Here is a 19,435-nt window from a genome sequence, read left to right as displayed (position 1 = left end):
GTACAACCAAGCACAGTTTAAAAAGTGCACTTCTGTGAGTCAAGTTCTCCTTGTAGTCCCAGGCGGCCTGGAACTTTTTGTAGACCAGGTCGTCCTCAGTTTCACAGAGATCTTCCTCTGCCATCCCCAGTCAAACATACATACTTTTAGAGAGGCATCTTCAGTTCTAAAGTTACCACTTTACTATTTTCAAATAGTAATGACATTCATACAGCTTTTAAACTAGTGTGTGGTGAGATGGAGGTATTGTAAAATACTCAACTCTGTATTTTAACCATGCTTATCTATCCTGTGCTCAAACTATGACATTTTTCTTTTCTCTATTAACTATAGAAAAACTGTATTTCCTTAAAATCTGAGGGACAATGAAAGCATCCACATGTAGTCCAGACAACTCCCATTCTGCCCTGCATCCTTTCAGTTTTTCAACAAATATCATTTTTTTGAGATAATGTCTACCGTAAGCTCTTGAACTCATTATATTACTGAGGTTGACTAAATTTCTGATTCCCCTGCCTCCCCCTCCTGAACACTGAGATTACAGGTATGCACTGCCCTATCCAATTTATTCAGTGCTAGGATTGAATTCAGGGTCTCATGAATGCTGGGCAGGCTTTCTACTAACTGAGCCACATTCCCAACTCAACATTTCTTTTTCTTTATTCAATTTTAAGATTACATTTATCCATCTATTGTGGCTGGGGAGAGTTGAGGATGTATGTGTGTGAGAGTTGACAGCATGCATGTAGAGGTAAGAGGGCAAATGTAGGAGTTGGTTCTTCTTCTATCATGTGGATTCCAGGGATTGAATTTAGGTTGTCAGGTTTCGGGGCAAGCACGTTTACTTGCTGAGCCATCTTGCTGGTCCCCAACAAATATTTCTTAAGTATCTATTAACAAGCCAAATGGGGCTAATATGGCCCTTCACCTCTGGCAGTTCATATTTTTAGTGGCTTCTCATAATGTTTAAAAGATAATCTGATAAATACATAGTGACAAATTGTGAAAGCATTGCAAAGTAAAAGTGCAGCATATACTGAAACTATAATGGGAGGGAAAATGTTTGCTGAGAGATCTGAAACAGCCTTTATGGCTTAAGTTGATGCCTGGGGTATGAGTGAAGTTTAGTATGAAGAAGAAATCACTTAAAACTGAATCCAGGCAGAGATGAGCCCTAAGAATAAGCGTCTCCAAGATAGGTGGGTTTTTTGTTTTTGCATTTCCCCCCCTCTTCTTCCATTTTCTATCTGCTTCCTTCTCTACACTAATCCTCACTTCTTGGTTTAGCAATAGTTATTGAACTAAGGCTCCTTGGCTTTTTCTGGCATCCTAGTTCACAAGAATCTTCCTCTCTTCCACATCATAAGTGATTAACGGCAGAATGAAATTTGCCTTAGAAAAATTAGAAATCTCCTAATTCTTGTACCTACTTGGAAATTTTACTTCCTCTAATATTGAATATACCATACCTTTTCTGTTTAATAATATTTGATGGTGACTATTTGGTGGCAACACTCCTTACCTCATTGGGAAGATAAAGATGAATAAAACATATTCTTTAAACCTAGTGAGCTGATTGACTAACAAGTAGATGGTCATATGAACTGATAATCATGAAAAACAATAAATATTAAGAAATGCATTAGGATAATTTATTTTAGGAACACATATATAAACTGATTTATATGAGAGCTATACAAAATGGTGATGGAAAAGTTCATGGAGAAAGAACAGGAATGAAATTTTTGGAGTGATTAAGAAATGTGTTGATTCAAGAAGAGTAGATCCCCTAAGGGGTCTTGTAGACCACAGTAGGCATTGCTGCTGATATTTAAATTTGTACACAAATACTTTTGCTCAGTGATCACTGTTTGTTTCATAGACAAATTTTCCAGTCATTGCTTTAAAGGAAGAGGGTCTGTTATTCTGTGTATCTTCCTCTAATCTTGAAGAAAGTTTGTTTATGATTACAAAAAAGGAGTTCAATGTCTATACCCTGGTTGAATAAAAGGCAGCTTTAATGCCTATTAAATGAAGTTCTCAAAAGGTGATGCCACTGTTTGATGCAGAATACTTTAAAGTAAAAAGTGCAAATACACACAAAATTGTCAAAATGTGAATATAGTAAAACTATTATAATTTTGGCATGGAAAAATTTTATATTTTATACATTTATAATATATCCAAAGTAGATTGTCACTGAAACTCCTATCTTTCATAATGCATTTATATGTGAAAGGTATCTTAAACGCGTTACAATTCTCTGAAAATTTATAATACTAAAGGAAGTGTTTTTGAAATCAAAGGTTGCTAAGCATTTCTTTATTATAGTATCAGGTTAGTTGATGATCAGTATTTTTAATGAAATAGAAATGAAATAAAATAGAAAGTATGAGACTGCTTTGTTCATTTGTAAATATGCGTAATTATGAACTAGGTTCAGATGCCAGTCAAAATGCTACAAAATATCAGTAGTTGGTCATCTTTTAAATTTACTATCAATTTGTTTTATTGTCTGCCTAGAACTAGAGAATAAAAATGATAAAAACCATTGCAAAATCCTGAGTCACATTTCATTGAGTGACTATATGAACTAAAAATCAAAATGAAAATATACTTGCATGTATAACATATAATAGAATACAAAATATTTTGATCCCACACATAAGGAATATATGTTAACCTATCACTTGTGGATCAGAGTAGTTTATTAAGTAAAATTCCATTTTAAAAATATGTTAGTTTTTAAGCTTGTAGAGAATCGTAGAGGAGACTGATGTTTTAATTATTACTTCATTATTGTTGCAGCTGAGTAGGTGGCAATTTGATTTCACACAGGGTAATATGCCTTTGTAAGCACCTGGTTACTATCATAGAGCAACCTAGGTAGGTTTGGATTATTAACTTCTTGAAACCAGGATATGAAATAAGATAGAGGCAAAATAATTTCCGGTTAATGCCTCAAGATCCGTGTTGTCTAAATGATAATCGACACAAAATAATTTGTTTTATTACGTTCTCAGCATTTATTTACTTTGTCTCAAAATCTAAATTAGAGTTTTGTAGGATATAAGAAAAACAGACTCAAAGGGAAATTACATCGAAAAATGTCATTGCTGTGATAAAAAGCCAAGGTGTTCACTTAAGTTCATAGACATAAGAAAATCGGGGTGAAGGCACATACTTAATCTCTTAGAAATGGAGAAAAAGGACAAAGACTCCTCAAATATAACAAAATATATGTCGGAAGTTTTTAAGGCAAATATTCCATGAAAGAAAGGGAATTATTGTTCTGAAGGTAGAAATGGAGAATGAAAGCTCATACCTCTAAAACACTCGAGAGTGGATTTAAATTCAGGTAGAAATAAGAATATTCCATGTCTATAACTTTAAAAATATTGTAAGCATATAATCAGACTAGAAAAATAATACACAGAGATAAACAGCTCTCAGAACATGATAAAATCATATATGATTATGTCACAGTGCAAATTTCTTTAATATATGTGGTTTTTAATTTATTTTTATTTTATGTATATTAGTGTTAATGTATGCATGTATATAAGTGCACCCGTGTTGTACAGTGCCTGTGACAGTAAGAGGGCGTTGAAGTCCCCTGGAACCTGATAGTCCCCAGATAGTTGTTAGCTGCCACGTGGGTACTGGGGTTCAAACTCAGGTCTTTTTCAAGAACAGCCAGTGGTCTTAACTGCTGAGTCATCTCTCCAACCCACGATTATGTTTTATTAAAATGTTAAGGCAGAGTAGAACTCACTGAAGTAGACAGAGCTGGTTCCTGCTCGCTTCTGCACTGTCTTCCTTTGATTGCAACGTTTTCCCCAAAGACACAGGGCTGGCTCCATTTTCTTTTAAGTCTCAACTTCTATATGCTTGCTTGCTCACACTCCCAACTATGAGCACCTGGTTCATTAAGCTTGCTTTATGCTTCCATAGTATTTACTAGTATTTGAGGCTACTGCAGTTCTATTTTGTTGTTCTTATTAATTTTGTCTTTTCTCCTACACTGTAAACTGTGTAAATTCAGAACACATGTCTATTATGCATACTTCCATATTTCCAGCATGCAAACAGTGCTTGGCATCTAACAGGCACATCGCTCTGCTTACTGAAGAAATACATTGTGGTGAGAAATGTCATATAATTTTGTACCAGACAACTGGTATGTATTATTACATTTATATTTCTGAATAAATCCTTAGCTGTAGAATATCCTTTTGAGTATTTCAAGTGAAGACCCATGTTTCATGTTTTTATCACATTGACATGATGATCTAATTGATGCAAACTTTGGAGTGGATAAATTAACCTCTGAATTTTCAGCCTCTACTGTTCATCACTATGGTTCACCATGTAGCCTTCCTCTTCTGCCATTTAGTTGTTCAAGGATAATGTGAAGTTTTGGTTGTGTACTGACTTTGTGAAAAGGTGGCTTGTGTTTGATCCCTCATGGTATGACATCCTAATACTCTGAGTAACTGACTTAAATGTTCTTTTCCAATAATTTTATCATTAAAATGTATGGATACATTGTCACTAATCTCATTAGGGCTACAAAAATGTTAGATATGATACAGAATCCAAATCATATGGAAAAGTGCCTGACATATAAGGAAAAATAAGAATATGAGCTTGTCTCGGTCCAAAAGTTCCTTACATTCTTTCTGTAGGCCATTCTCAATGACAGTGTCTATTTATTTAAGAACAGCTATCAAATCAATGACATTAATCCACATTGCAATGCTTATGAGTACTAGGGTTTCCTCCCAAATATGATTATAAACATAAAAGTAGTCAACAAACAGACTTCACATTAGGGTTGAATTAATGTCAGGGTTTGGATATTTTCTCTTAAAGTGAAATATTTAACCCACTGCCCTAAAATATAGAAAGAGAAAAATATCGATAGTCTCTGCAAATTCAGTTACCATTAGATGAGGGAACAGTGAGATACTGTATCTATGATTTCTGAATAATGAGAGTTGAGATCAGAGAGCTATGGTAAATCTGTAGCTCTTATTATTCCAATCACGTGTCTTTGTGCCTTATCAGGTAGCTTAGAACCATGGAGTTTAGAAATAAGAAAAAAAGATATGACTTATCTGATGCCACAGTGATACAATAATAACTAAAAGTCAAATGAGTCAGTGACACAGGCTTTGAGATATTGGTTATAGACTATGAAAGTGCCCTTAAATAATTTTAAGACACAAAATTTATTTGTTTAAAAGTTAGATTCATAGAAGAAATAACAGAATATTAAATTTTCCTTATCTTTTTAATGAGAGAAATATTTTAATTTTCAATGATGATGATAAATTGTTTTTGTTTGTGAAAAGCAAGAACAAACTAGTGCTTATGTACTGAGATAATATAAAGCATCCATTTATCTTTATTAAGTACTAAGGCAATACAAATCAATAAAATATACAAAAACCTTCCTAAGTATGTAATTGCAGACACCCAATTTAACATCTGAGTCTTCATTATTGCACCCATAAAATGGAAAATCTATCATCAAGATCAAATAAGGCACCTCAAACATTTTAAGAATACAGTATCAGGCACCAATCAAGGCAACAATAATGCATCACTGAGGGTAAAATAAAACATTGAGTGCAGAATAGTACATTAGTTTTTTTTTAAAAAGCAGAATTGCCCCTTGACTCTGCAATCAGTTTGGGTCTAAAAATTGCCCATAAGAGGCCTGCACATGCAAAATTCTTAGAACGCTCATCACGCCACATTCCATTAAGTGTGACAATTATAGAAACAAATTAAGATCTTGCTCCTGTATTTATCTATGCATATGTTTTTGAAGCTAGCCTAAAATGTGCATACATTAGGAATTACCTTTCTAGGTGGCTGAGAAGACTGAATTGAGCTGGGAAAGATGACAGTAGACTCAAAACTAAGAGCCATTTACTGAGTCTATAGGGAGATAAATTTTAAACATATGGAAAATAGGAAGAAAAAATGAAATGCAGAAGAGGAGGAAGAAGGGGAGTAGAAAGGGATATAATGAGAGAAGTGATACCCAGGAGGGAAGGATAACAGGGAGCTACTATAGTATTGTTGGAGCCAGAGAGCTGAAAGAATCCTTTCTCCTCATGCAGTGAGCAATAAAATGCCTCAGTATGTAAGTTCAAGTTTAAAAAAAGGAAGCCAAGAGAAATAAATTTGTTGCTATGTGTTCAATATATAAACAATGAAACAGGTTCTCAATGGCATATCAGATTTTGACTCTTTCACTTCTTTTTTTCCTGGAGTTAGCTAGTTAGATGTCCCCTATTATCAGTGTTCATTTTACATTGTATAGGAGTAGCTCAGTAAGTATCTGTGATTCCTTTGCAAAAAAATAATTAGAAACTTGAATGGCAATGCAAAAAATGTTAAAAATAAAAAAATAAGCAATTAGAAAGCAGGGTCATGCAGGTTTAAGAGTACGCTGGCTTCCTTTTGAAATGTCAGTTTCTTGTATTATTAGCTTCAGATGTATTTTACAGTGATTGTTCAGCTTTTTAAATTTAACATCACAGTTTAAGCAAAACACTTAAAACAGTCACACTGATTGAAATACCATGTGGTTACCTAAGCTTGTAGCACAAGCATTTATACAGAGTTGAACCCAATCACCTTTAGACATACAGTGGTCCTGTTTAGATGTACATATATTTAAATATAAAATCTGTAGCATTGTATTCTGAATATTTGTCAAGATAAGGATAGTGCTATGACTCTGTTTATAGAAGAGGTCCTAGATGTTCTAGAAATATGCTCTAATGTCCAGTGGCTTGCTTTATTCATTCTTCAAATCTGATGAAAATGCTAGGGACTAGGCAAGAAGCCAGCCTGGTAAACCAGGATCTGGCAGACACTCCATATTGGAAACAAATTTCAGTGCTTTGTTACCTGGCCTTTCTCCTGAGACACTATGTCAACTTTGCTCTTAATAATGTTGCTAACTCAAAACCTAATGGCTATGACTGTCCTAATATGCCTGAATTACCTACCTCTCCTTGCTTTAAAGACCACTAAGCTATTTGTCTAAATAATATTTCTGTGTACTTTTTTCTTTTTCTGAAAAATAAGCAGATAGGCAATTTTGGTGCATCATAAGTAGTAAAGAAGGACCTATCCAATAACTTTGTTGTGTTAGAATAATGGAGACTAATACATTAGGGAAAATGACACCCAGTTTTGTTTTTCTCCTTCTCATGGAGAAAGCAAACAATTCCAAATGTACATCTTCATGCCAACTTGTTGCCTGTTATGGGTACAGTAACTCATACATGCAACTGTGGCTGAAAACACTTTAAGAATGCATCCTAAAGGCAGCCTCATATGTAATGATTCAATACAAAACCCAGAAATTCTAAATAACAGACTAATTCTCAATTAGCTGTGGTGGGAGGGTGAAATGCGTAGCTATGAAAAGGACTTAATCACAGACACAGTTGAATGTTTGGGAGTATAATTTGGAAATATTTGGGGGGGATTAGGTTTGAGAGACAGTGTCATGTAGCCGAGGTTTGCCTGTGTAAGTGAGAATGCCCTGAATTTCTGTTCTTCTTCCCTTAACCTCCCAAGTGCTGGGATTACAGGCGTGTTGCCACCTTGCCTAGTTAAGAACATTTTATTTTGGGTTCCTCTTCTGATATTAAAAATGCTATAGCATCTCATGGTTTAACAGCCTTGATTTTTGCTTGTATCACCTGTAAATAATAAAAAGAAATTTCTGAAAGAAGTTATTATATCAGTGACCTAAATTTTATACAATCATCCACATTACATATCAAAAGTGTTAATATGATTTTCCTGCAGCTGTGTGTGTTCAGAGCATTTCCATGTGCTTCTGCCTTCTTGTTGATGAAGGAATCTCAAAGTAGCAATTAGTAAATCCAATTACCTGCTCACTATCCAGGGTAAGCATGGGATCACATGTAAGGGAGAAATGAGCCACAGGGAAAACAGAATGATACAGTCTGTGGGGGCATCCAGGGAATTCACCAGAGAATAGAGGTGGGTTTGCCACACTTCCCTCTGGTCCCACATGACTGAAATGATGACTGTCATCAGGTAGGATGAAGAAAAAAGAAAAACACAGACAGTACTTCTCATCTAAGCCACCCAGGGCAAGTATATTTGACATTTAAAACTCTTTAATTGCATTTGTCTTTGAGTATGTGTGCAGATTTTTAATCCTTGATTAAGTAGGTGAATTATTTTAAAAGGAAAATAAAACAATCGTTTATCACAGAGAATAATAAGCAAGTAGTTTTCCTTATATAATACACTTTAGCAAAAATAATTAAAGAAACTGTAGGTGATTTTTAAGAGTTTTTCACTAAGCTACATTTCATAAATAAATTAGGTTCACAGAGAGAAAGGAAGCCCATTTCTGTACTACACTGCTTTGGATTCATCAAGATGGAGAGTTACAGGCAACCAGTGGATGCTAAGGGAGGAAGAATCCATTTTCTCCAGGAACTAACTCTCTGAGAGGTTATCTAATTCCAAGTGGGCAGCCCTAAACACAGGTACACATGAACACTACTAAAAGGACTCAGTGTAGTGTGTGTGTGTGTGTGTGTGTGTGTGTGTGTGTAATATATGTGCAACAATAATAAAGAAGATAACAAAATATTGAGGAGTCGGGGGAGACATGGGAGGAGTTGGAGGGGAACTGGGAGGGATGGATATAATGCAAAAACTATATTAATGTATGATATTCACAAAAATTAAAAAAAAACAAAAATAAAAAATATATATAAAGAATTAATCCCTAGGGACCACACCTTTAATGCAAGCAACATGGAGGCAGAGGAAGGTGGATTTCTGTGATATTTAGGCCAGCTTGGTCTACACAGTGAGTTCCAGACCAGCTGGGCTACAGGGAGATGCCTAAAAAAAAAAAAAAAAAAAAAAAAAAAGAAAAGAAAAGAGAAAAAAAAAAAGTCAATTCCTGAGTGAGGCACTTAGTTCAATGTTCAATATAATGTTCATATCATTTGTAAGTTTCTGTATCATGTCTGTAACGTGGTATATTTCCTGGAATGTTGTCTGACAGGGCTGCTAGGAAATGTACTAAATTGCATCTTAAATAATTTTACCTTCTCATTTTGGCTTTAGGCCATTCTCACTGTACATGGAAACTCTCCAGCTCTCATTTTGTATAAATAGTTAAGAACAATAAGATATTTGCTATCTTCAGCTGATTCATGATTTTCTGGAGACCTCTTTCCTATTTAACCAAGTGCCTCCCTATGAACATATCAACACATCAGCCAAACTCTCTGAAGATAAGGTATTTACAGAAATGATCAGCAACTTTCTTTGTCTCTTCATAATGATAGCCAAAACACATAAACTCTCACTCATATTTTGGAAAGCAGTGAGCCAACATCTAGTCTAAGCATTGAGTATATTTGGAGAGGCAAAACGAAGGGAAAGAGAATGAGAGTTGTTCTAAATAATTAGATCATGAGGGTAAAATAAATACAAAAGTTACTGAAATTGTTAGTTTATCAGCTTTGCATTTATCAAGGAGATGGCAGAAAATTCATTGCTAACGCTATAAAAATGTGCTTTTATTATTGTAGTCTTTCAGAGCTGTCTTAAATATTGTTTTCAAGTTCATGAAAACAGAATGTCACTTTAAAAAGTTTTCTTTGCAACAGGGTCTTGAAATTTATATTTAAATTTTCATAAACAGTGTTTTTAAAACATAGTTTATTTTATCATACAATTAAAGTAGGTATGTCCAATGCAACCCACACGATATGGAGGTCCCAGAACTTCCTGAGTATGGCAGAGCATATTTGCAGATGACAGTGTCATTGCACAATGTCTAGAGGCTGGACATGCTTCTTTAAAGGAGGAGGTTTTATTTTGTAACAAAGCAGCCAGTGCTAAAGTTTCATTCATATAGACAGGAAAGGATGAAATGATTCTTATAATACACAGTTTTATAATTTCAAAATGTTTACCTTCCTATTACTAATACATGCACAGGAGTGGAGTACTGGTCATGTGCGCAGCTATTAGGGTTCACTTCATAGTCAATGAGAAAGTAGTTCAAGAACTCACCGAGAAACTAAAGGAAATTGTGTTTTCCTTTCGCTTGAAAATATTAAAATTCTTTTGAAGAAAATTCACATGCTTAATAAAGAGGTTTGAATTAAGTTTACAAAACATTATAAAAATATTGATTATTCCTTGAAGAATTAAATGTAACAATATCAAACCATATTGCCCTACTCAAAAAAGCAATGATAATTATGCTATTAAAGTATATAAAATTATAAAATAGGCAAGTTTGCCTAAATGCAAATGTTGAATGAATCATCTGCTAAAAGCCTTATAAAGAGACTTTACCATGAGTTACATCCAAATTATGTAAAATTTTGATTTCAGCTTTTGCCCAATGTATATAAAGGCACATCTTCTCATACAGAGAAGACTCTCAGGATGATACTGGTAAAAGTCACTTCTTCCCCAAACCATGAGGAGTTTCTGTCTATAAAAGCTGTGATCACAGTCCACATTAATATTGTCTCTAGGCATTCTATCCAAAAACTCACTAAGAGAATCCTAAGCTGCTGTTATCCACTGTTAACTCATCCTTTAAAATGAGTAGCCCCAAGTTTCAACAGACTATGCTATGTTCTACTCCCTATTGCATTATTATCCCTTTGTAAAATGTTGAATAAATTTAGAATACATGTATATAGACTATATATATATATATAAAATCAGCTTGAATCTAAATTGAAATTATTTAGCCAGATTTTCATGTATTTTATTCCTGTATAAATAGCTTTAGTCAATTTCAGTGAAGACACATTTGGTTAGGAAGCAGCTCTTTCTAAACTTTCAGTACAGATACATTTATGACTACTAAATCATTTAAAAAATTTTAAAGTACATGTGGATCAGATATGTAATTAAAAATTATTATATTTCTACAAAATACTTGCAAGATCCGTAGCTACATTATACTATGGTAGCAAGCCTAAGTTTGGGCTGGCTTTCTATAACATGAAATAAAAATATTCCATTATGTAATCAAATTATGTTATTTTTCTTTTTTACCCCCAATACACATAATCATTAGGAAAATAAATATCATGTTCTGAATTAAAATTAATGGCAGCCTTTCCCAGGTGTTGCAAAAACTGGATATCGTAAAAACTATTAAGTCATTCAGGTTAGTATAAACTCTCTCTCTTAAGTCTAAATTCTTTAATATTAGATGGCTCTGAAAACCTGTTTTGGGAATACACTCTAAATTCATTTAATATATTGACATCAACAAAGATAAATTGATTGTTTCAATGTGTTATTAGGCTATATAGGAAGTTCAAAGTTTCAGATTTCTAGCATATTCTGAATTTTATTTATTAATCTCACAGCTCATTTTACAAACATAATTAAGACAAGCTACCATTTTCTAGTTTTATTTTCAGTAGCTGTATCAAGTCTAATTTGTGAATCATAGAATGTAAATACCATATTTTGTGTTTTCATTTTTACTGATTAAAACTACCTGATAATTTAACCTGATAAAATAAATAAATAATGCTTTAAGTCACGAGTTTCAAAACTACTCACTAATAACTCTTTATCAGGTAGTATTTTGTGAAATTAGTACTTCAGCATTTCACTTGTATAACTGAAATTTTCCATTCTGATAAGAATACCTTAAAATGTACTTATCATTTTCACGCTAAAGCATTAATGAGACTTACTAACATACATATTAAATGATGAAAAATTAAGATAGTATGAAATTATGACAAAAAATTTTCTGTATCATTAAAGTCTTCAAATAATTGATTAGGTATCGGAATTAGCTCTGACTTTCAATATATGAAGTCTCAGTTTTCAAAAGTACATGAAAAACTACATATTCATAAGCATATTTTTACCCATTATTGCTATAATTAACATTTGTAAAGAGACATGTAAATAAGTGTCAGGAACAAAGCCCAAACTTCCACATTTCCCCAAGACGGTAGAGAAACAAACAAACAGAATCTTATTTTACTCACACTGAACGCTATTTATTTCCTTTTTGTACATCTTTTCAAGTCTAAACTTGTTAATTCAGTTGTGCATACACACGAGGTAATGAAGTGCTTGTCCTTTCGTCCTTGTAACCAAAGGGTATCATCTCTAAAAATACTTAGATTTCAGCAGGAGCACTATGATGTTTAAGAAGTCCTTTATATGTCAAAGCTCTAGCACTCTAGCAAAAGTCATTCGAGTGAGTGTGTGTGTGTGTGTGTGTGTGTGTGTGTGCGTGTGTGTGGTGTGAGTGTGGGTGTGTATGTGTGTATATTTGTGAGTGTGTGTGTGTATGCACATGCTTAGGTAGAGATAATTGCCTCCAATGGAAATGGTTTTTGAAAATAATGTACTGTATTAATACTAATGTCATCCATGGTACACGAATCCAGCTCTTCTGTAAGTTTGTGCATGAACTTACACATTAAAAGATATGCAGTTGAAAAAATACTTTCTGGGGTGCACAAAGTGATGTTGAAGGTGAAGTCGAGTTAAGAAAGATTTCCTTTTCTTAAGCGGACATCTAGAAAATAATACAACTTGCCATTTCCCCTGTTAAATCTTGGTACTAACATCTGCTGGGTTCCTGTGCTCAAGCAGGGTCCACTTGGAATGCTTTCCTGTTATATCTAATTAAGTATTTGTCTTTACCTCCTCCCCGCTGACAGTAAACACTTGTCAGTCTCTGAGGGATAATAGGAAAGGAAAGCTTAGATCAGTGACGATGGAATTAGAGAGTGCTGAAGCTGTTGTTAAGGCTCTGTCCAACAGGTACAGTGGACTTGACCTATTATTCATACATTAGAACTAAAATGTTTCCCCTTAATAATTTTTTAAAATTTGAGACTACCTTCTTACCACTACTTTTAAAACTTTGTTTTAGTCCAACAGAATTCTTACTAAACTGAATCTCCATTTATCTTCTGAGGGGAGCATGGAAATTACATACACACCTTTTTACATCCGTTAAATGGTCTCATATTAAAAGAATGTGAATCAAGACATGAATTTACTATCCAGACAATAACATGCAAGTATAGGGTGGACAGGTAAAATAAAATGAAATTTAATACACAAAAGCAGCTTTAACATAAAAGTTAAATTTGTTTTGTTTTACTAAAGGGTTAAGGTTAGGGAAGTGAACATCAACACATACACAAAGCTAACTAGATTAGCTACCTCAAAGTAACATCTAAGCCTTCTGATAATTCTGGTGTCACTTAACAAACGTTTTGAAACTTCACAATGTGGAGAGTCTCCCAACATAAAGGCCACATCAATAAACCTCAAGGAAGAAATAATCTATTTTTAATTTTTTTAACTTAAGACTACCTCAAAGTTCAGAGAGTAACACTGTTGTGCAATCCTAAATTGTCAGCCCCATAGGACAGATGCAAAAAAGAAAAGTCAGAGAGCAGGTACTGAAAAGCAACAGCAATTAAGCAGCTGAAAGTGGGTTGGAGTGTCGATTTATTTTTGTTCCATTTGTATGGATCAAGAGAAACACAGCCTCTTGCAAGGCGGAGATGGAGTCAAACTTGACACTTCCTCGCAGGAGCTGGGCGCCTGGTCTATTCTCATTCCGTTTAATTCCTGTGCAATTTCATTTCTTCCTGCCCTCATATTTTCCCCCGGGTTACATTCTATCCTGCCCTCCAACAGAAGGAAATCTTCCTCTCTTTTTCACTGCCCCTCTTCCCTGTAAGGAAGACAATCCAGAGAAAGAAACCCTGAGCTTGCTTAGGGGGGAGGAGGGGAAAAGAGGAGGGGGAGAGAAAGGAGGGAAGGGGGGAGGAGGGAGAGAGAGAGAGAGAGAGAGAGAGAGAGAGAGAGAGAGAGAAGGAAGCAAGAAGATGGGGGATGCCCAACATCAACTCCGGGCTCTGAATCACCAGCCCTGTGCAAAGTGCTTTTCCCGGAGATGCCCATGTGGTCTCATATTTCTCACAATAGGCCACCCGGGGATCCCTCCCTAGGTCTCCCATCACCACAAAACCAAGTGTACCAAGACCTTTCCTCATAGATTCGAGCGCAGAGGTACTACCGAGGTGGCTGCGCTGCCAACCGGATGCCTTACCTGGTGCGAGGACCGCGAGGTGGTGCTGATCTTGTCCCCTCTGCTTTCTCGCTGGGGACCGGTGCGAGGTACTCTTGCTTCCTCTGCTCTCAGAGGGACAGCCTGCAACACAAAAGGGGTGTGTGGGTGTGGGTGTGTAGGAGGTTTTTCAGGGCCACCAGCTGGTCCCAGCTGGCCGCCCCCACCCTGCACACACCCCTTCGGGGCGCTGAGCCCCCCTATCAGCTGAGCACAACCCTGGGGGTTTGCCCCGGGTGCAGCCTCAAGTTGCTTGCTGCTAACTGCTGATGCGGCCGCTGCAGGAGGAGAAGAAAAGACGCTGGGGGCCGAACTCGGTCAGAGCATCCCCACACTGCAGCTTCTCCAGGAATCCCTCCAGTGAGGAGGCGGCCGCCCATCATCTTCCAGCCCTAGCTGCTGATTGGTTCCACCCCGGGTACGCTGCACCAAGGAGCCAATCCGTGAGCACTAATAATAGGTGGCTCCTCTCTGCCAACAGAGCCCAGCCCAGTTCTGTTAGAGTCTCTCCATCCCCACAGCGGACTGGGACTTGCGGGGAAGGGGGGGGGGGCTGAGGAGGATCGAGGAGGGGGATGAACTAAGAGGGGACCAGATCCCAAGGAGAAAAACTCAAGGGCATTTCCTAAACCGGGTGGGCAGGTTCGGGGATGCCCACAACCTATTCAGTAAGTCATATGCACAGGATAAGGAACCGGTTTTTTTTTTTTTTTTTTTTTTTTTCCTTACTTTCAATCAAAACCTGCCCTGATACTGAGCATGCCCAGATTGCCACAGAGCCCTAGGAGTTTCGATGTGTGTGGGTTCCGGGTTGAAGAGATGGGTGCGAGGAAGGGAGAGGCAGAAGTTTATCTTTGGTCTTTTGACCCGAAGGAGTTGGGAAAGCCGGGCGGGATGAGGCTAGGAACGATTCTGCCCAAGTAGTCTCAAACTAAGCCTGAGAGAGGTGGCCCTGTGGGCTGTGGGAGGCCAGTCATATTATTCTGCCGGGGCTGGGGTGGGAAGCCGGGCTGGGATAATGTCAGGTAGATGCCTGGAGACTTTCTGGAAGGGTGCAGTGACCAGAGACTCAAGGCAAGTCCAGCCTATAGGTGGGGCCGAGGAGCGGCTCCACCCAGCCTCAGCCAGGCAGTGCAGAGTGCCCTGGGAGTTTCTACCGCAGCAACCACTAAGTTTGGGGACTTGAGTCAAGTGCGGCATCGTCAGGCACGCTTTTCGTGGCCCTGTATTTGTGCTACTCCCCTCCCCCCAGCCCTCGCTAGCGCAGTGAAGACTAAAGCGGATAAAGTCTTTTCTCCCTCCTTCCTCTCCCAGCTGCACCCTTCTGCTCGGAAGTAAGAAGCTTTTCCCCTGTGAAAGCAGTGGTCACCTGACTGTATCTAAGCTATCTGCAATTTATAGCTTGGTAATGCAGAGAGATACCAAGCGTGGAGGTTCTGTGGCTTGGCGGGGAGAGCAGGCTTTTCAGCCCCGGGGCGGAAGTGGAGCCCAGCTGGGAGCTGTGGAGCCCTTTATTCCACAGGTGAAAGACTTTCAAAATGCAAAATGGGGTTTCTTTCACACTTACTTGACCTTGTTCAGTCACTTTTGAACCTCTCATGTGTTTTGTTTAGAAATCTTAGCAGTTGTGTAAAGTTGATCAATAGTTACAAAAGAGAACGCTCCTAATTCGGCTCTTTATTTACCTGAGAAGATTATCTTGGCATTGCAGGTAAGGAAATAAATAGCTATCTCAATTCCCCAAACTCATCCACTTTGAACTGGAGTTTTATTAACACTGGTGTACAAAGGTAACTGTAGCAAGAATTCAATTAACAGTAACACATTTCTTCAGGTTTTTAATTATATCTATTCTATTTATATAATGTTTAAGATTAAGAACTTTATTCTAAATATAGGGAGAAAGAAGACAACTTTCATATAAATGTAACCCTGAGGGACACAGATTCTTGTGTTTTGAGCTCTGTTTGCATTATCAATAGTTTAGCAGAAGAGGTAAATTATGAAAACAATGCGCCTTCAATTTGTAACTTTATATAAACAGCCATCTTCTATTTTCCAAAATATCCCCCAAACTTTATTTTAAAATAGTTTCATAGGAGAAGAAAGGAAATAACAGGCAGTACTTTAAGTTTCGTTTTGAATGGTGAAGGGGAAGGGTGGAGATGCAGGGGAAGGTAAAAGTGGGGGAGAAAAAAGGATCAACTATTGTTTGTGTTCTCCAACAAAATATGTGCATGAGAGGATTATTGTAATATCCACCTTATAGAAATTTTTATTCTAAAAATATAGCTAGCACACTTTCTAGAATCTATTTATGAAAACCTGCATGCTTGTCCCATATACCAACAGCAGCAGAACACTTATTTTAGAGCAAATTAGTGAATAGAATAGGAATACAGATTTTTTAAATTTCTGTCCCAAACCCTGATTTTATCACCATCATTTTAACCAATTTATCTGTCCACCTCATATCCTATGCAACAATCTCTTCCAGTGCTATTATCCTGCACAACATGAATGTGTCAGAATATTTATCCAGTGTTTATTGAAGGAGTCTGCTGCCTATAATGAAAAGGGGAGAGGTCTTTCTCCCCCTTTTAATACAATGCATTTCATTGTATTATCTTTAGAAATAATAGCAATTTCTACTCATGAATATTAAGGAGACTTTATATACTTGGATATAAACTAGGCATTTTTTGTGTACTGAAATATTTTATTCTCTCTCCTATTTGCACATTCTCCTCAACTTCAGGGAATTCACTGAAGACATTTCCCTGATCCTCTTGGCTTGATACAGCATCATATACTTTTTCTTAAGTGTGTGGATGATACGGGGTGTAAAACTGCATATGTGCATGCTGGTGCATGTACTTATGCTTTTGGAGACCAGTGGTCCCAGTTGTCACTCTCAGGAAATGCTGTCCACATCCTTTGATTCAGTCTCTCATTGGCCTAGACCTCAGCAATTGGGTTACACTGGCTGGCCATCCAGCCCAGGAATCTTCCTGTCTCTGTCTCCCCATCTCTAAGATTATAAGTACATATACCACCATACTTGGCTTCTTACTTGGGTTCTAGGGATTCAACTCACATTTATTAAGTAAACAGTAGACTAACTGAGATACCTCCCTAGTCCCAACATATATTTTTATTTCAGACAGTGTGTTTTGCCTCTTTGCTCTTTGTAGCAAACTGTTCTTTTTTAAAAAAAATATTGTATTTATTATTTTTATTTATGTGTATGAGCGTATTGTCTGAATGTAGGGAGGTGCACCCGTGGTGTGCAGTGCCGATGTATATCAGAAGAGGTTGTCAGATTCCCCTGGATCTGGTGTTCCGACAGTTAGCCATCCTGTGGGTACTGGGAATCAAACCCAGGTCCTCTACACTAGCAGCCAGTACTCTTAACTGCTGAACCTTCTCTCCAGCCCCACAAACTGTTCTTTTTAAAAAAGGAATATCTACTCAATTATCCATGACTCTCTTTTCATTAACCTATTTCTAGGTTCCTTTCTATTTAGAATCCCTGTTTCCTTTACACTCTCACAATTCCTTTCCTGGGTGTATCATGTTCTTTTCTTTTCTTAATTACTTGTTATCTTCAGAACTGTTTCTACTTTGAAGGTTTTACTTTTTCAGAGTTTAAACAAAGCCCTGCTTTATTACTTTTTCTTCACATTTTACTCTGATCCATATATTATTTTTTGTAATCTCCTTTATTCGTTTTCCAGTGAATTCATCTATTTATTATTTTAATACTTTCTTTGCCCTCTATTTTAGGCTACAAGATCAGAATAGAAACTAAATTAGATTGAGGCACAGAGTAGTAAAGTGTGTCTTATGGCAAGAGAGGGAATTGAGGACTTTAGAAACAAGAAATTCATTAAGTACAAATTCAGTGAAGATTTTCTGTGGACCACAGAAGATACTTGAGAGAAATATCCTGAAACCTCTACATGTTGATAGAAAGGCTGATGTGGCCAATTGATCAATAGTATCCAGCATTCCCATCTCACCAGGACCCTCACAAACCATTATCTTTACATCCTAAATTGCTACATGAGTAACCAAGTAAAAGCTGTTGGTAAATATTACACAGAGCTGAAAAAATGAAAAATGACCTATTTTTCTAATTTTGTCATTCTTTATCTAGATTCATTGCTGATTATTTTTACTTCATGTTTTGCTAATGCTTTTAAAGATACTACACCCCTCTCCTCTTGATTTTTCTTTTTTAAAAATTATTTATTTAATAACCACATACTTAGAAGAAGCATTTCATTACAACAGAATTGACATATTCAATAACAATTTCCAGAGCTAAGATGCATCTCTTTCAAAATTGGCTGTAAATTTTTAGGTTTACAGTTGAATTAATACAGTTATACAATATTGAAGTCAGTACAAATCATATAAGACATAAAATTAAATGAGATTATAATCTTTAAAAAAGATCTCTATTTCATTATTAAAATACAGAGTTTCAAATAGAGATTTTTTTAAGTTTAAAACCTCATTTAATTTTATGTCTTATAGGGTTTAACCTTTGAAAAAGTTCTCGATTTCATTACTAAAATACACAGTTTCATAATGAAATGGAGATCTTTTCTAAAATTAAAATAAGTTTAAAAAAACCTAAACAAAAACAACATCATCAAAAATATAAAGCATGGGAAACTGGGTGTGGTCATGCACAACCTTAATCTTAGCACTCTTTTTTTAAAAAAAATTTAATAACTACATGATTAGAAGAAGCATTTCATTACAGCTTTAACATATTCAGTAACTCACTCCAGAGCAAGAGTACATCTCTTTCACAAGTGGGTTCTAGGTTCACAGTTGAATTAATACAGTTGTACAATATTGAACTCAGTATCAGCCCTGTAATACATAAAATTGAATTGAGTTTTTAACCATTAAAAAAGATCTCCATTTCATTTTAGAATATATTGTCCCTTGCAGAAAGACTCATTGTTTTTGCTACTAACACTGAGATGTTGGTTCATGCATCTCTAATCTGTATGTATCTGATTATTACTAGTTATAATCGGTTGCACTTGGATCCTTGGCGCCTGTGTATGTCTATAAAGTCATCGGGTATATTTAAATGGTAATGTTTATCACCTCTACTAATTAACATAATGTGAATTTCCATGCTTTCTCCTCAAATATATTTTTAAAAATTGGTTGATTTATTGTGTGTGTGTGTGTGTGTGTGTGTGTGTGTGTCTCACAGAGAACATCCCA

At 36.2% G+C, this 19,435-nt stretch overlaps 1 protein-coding gene across 3 annotated transcripts in view; it reads right to left on the bottom strand.

Moving 5' to 3' along the window:
- Syt1 (synaptotagmin 1) overlaps nt 1–14,533 on the bottom strand; it is a 556,957-nt gene extending 542,424 nt beyond the window's left edge. For 2 of the 3 annotated variants that reach the window (XM_008852056.2, XM_008852066.2), the window contains exon 1: nt 14,165–14,532. The gene's annotated coding sequence lies outside the window, so the exon portion shown is untranslated. Of the gene's footprint in view, nt 1–14,164 lie in introns of all 3 variants that reach the window. The other variant, XM_008852081.3, reaches the window with a different exon arrangement.
- Nucleotides 14,534–19,435: the final 4,902 nt, after the last annotated feature.

The sequence above is a fragment of the Nannospalax galili genome, unplaced genomic scaffold, assembly GCF_000622305.1.
Source record: "Nannospalax galili isolate Female #2095 unplaced genomic scaffold, S.galili_v1.0 scaffold390, whole genome shotgun sequence".
Classification (NCBI taxonomy): Eukaryota; Metazoa; Chordata; class Mammalia; order Rodentia; family Spalacidae; genus Nannospalax; species Nannospalax galili.
This window is presented reverse-complemented; position numbering and strand designations above follow the sequence as displayed.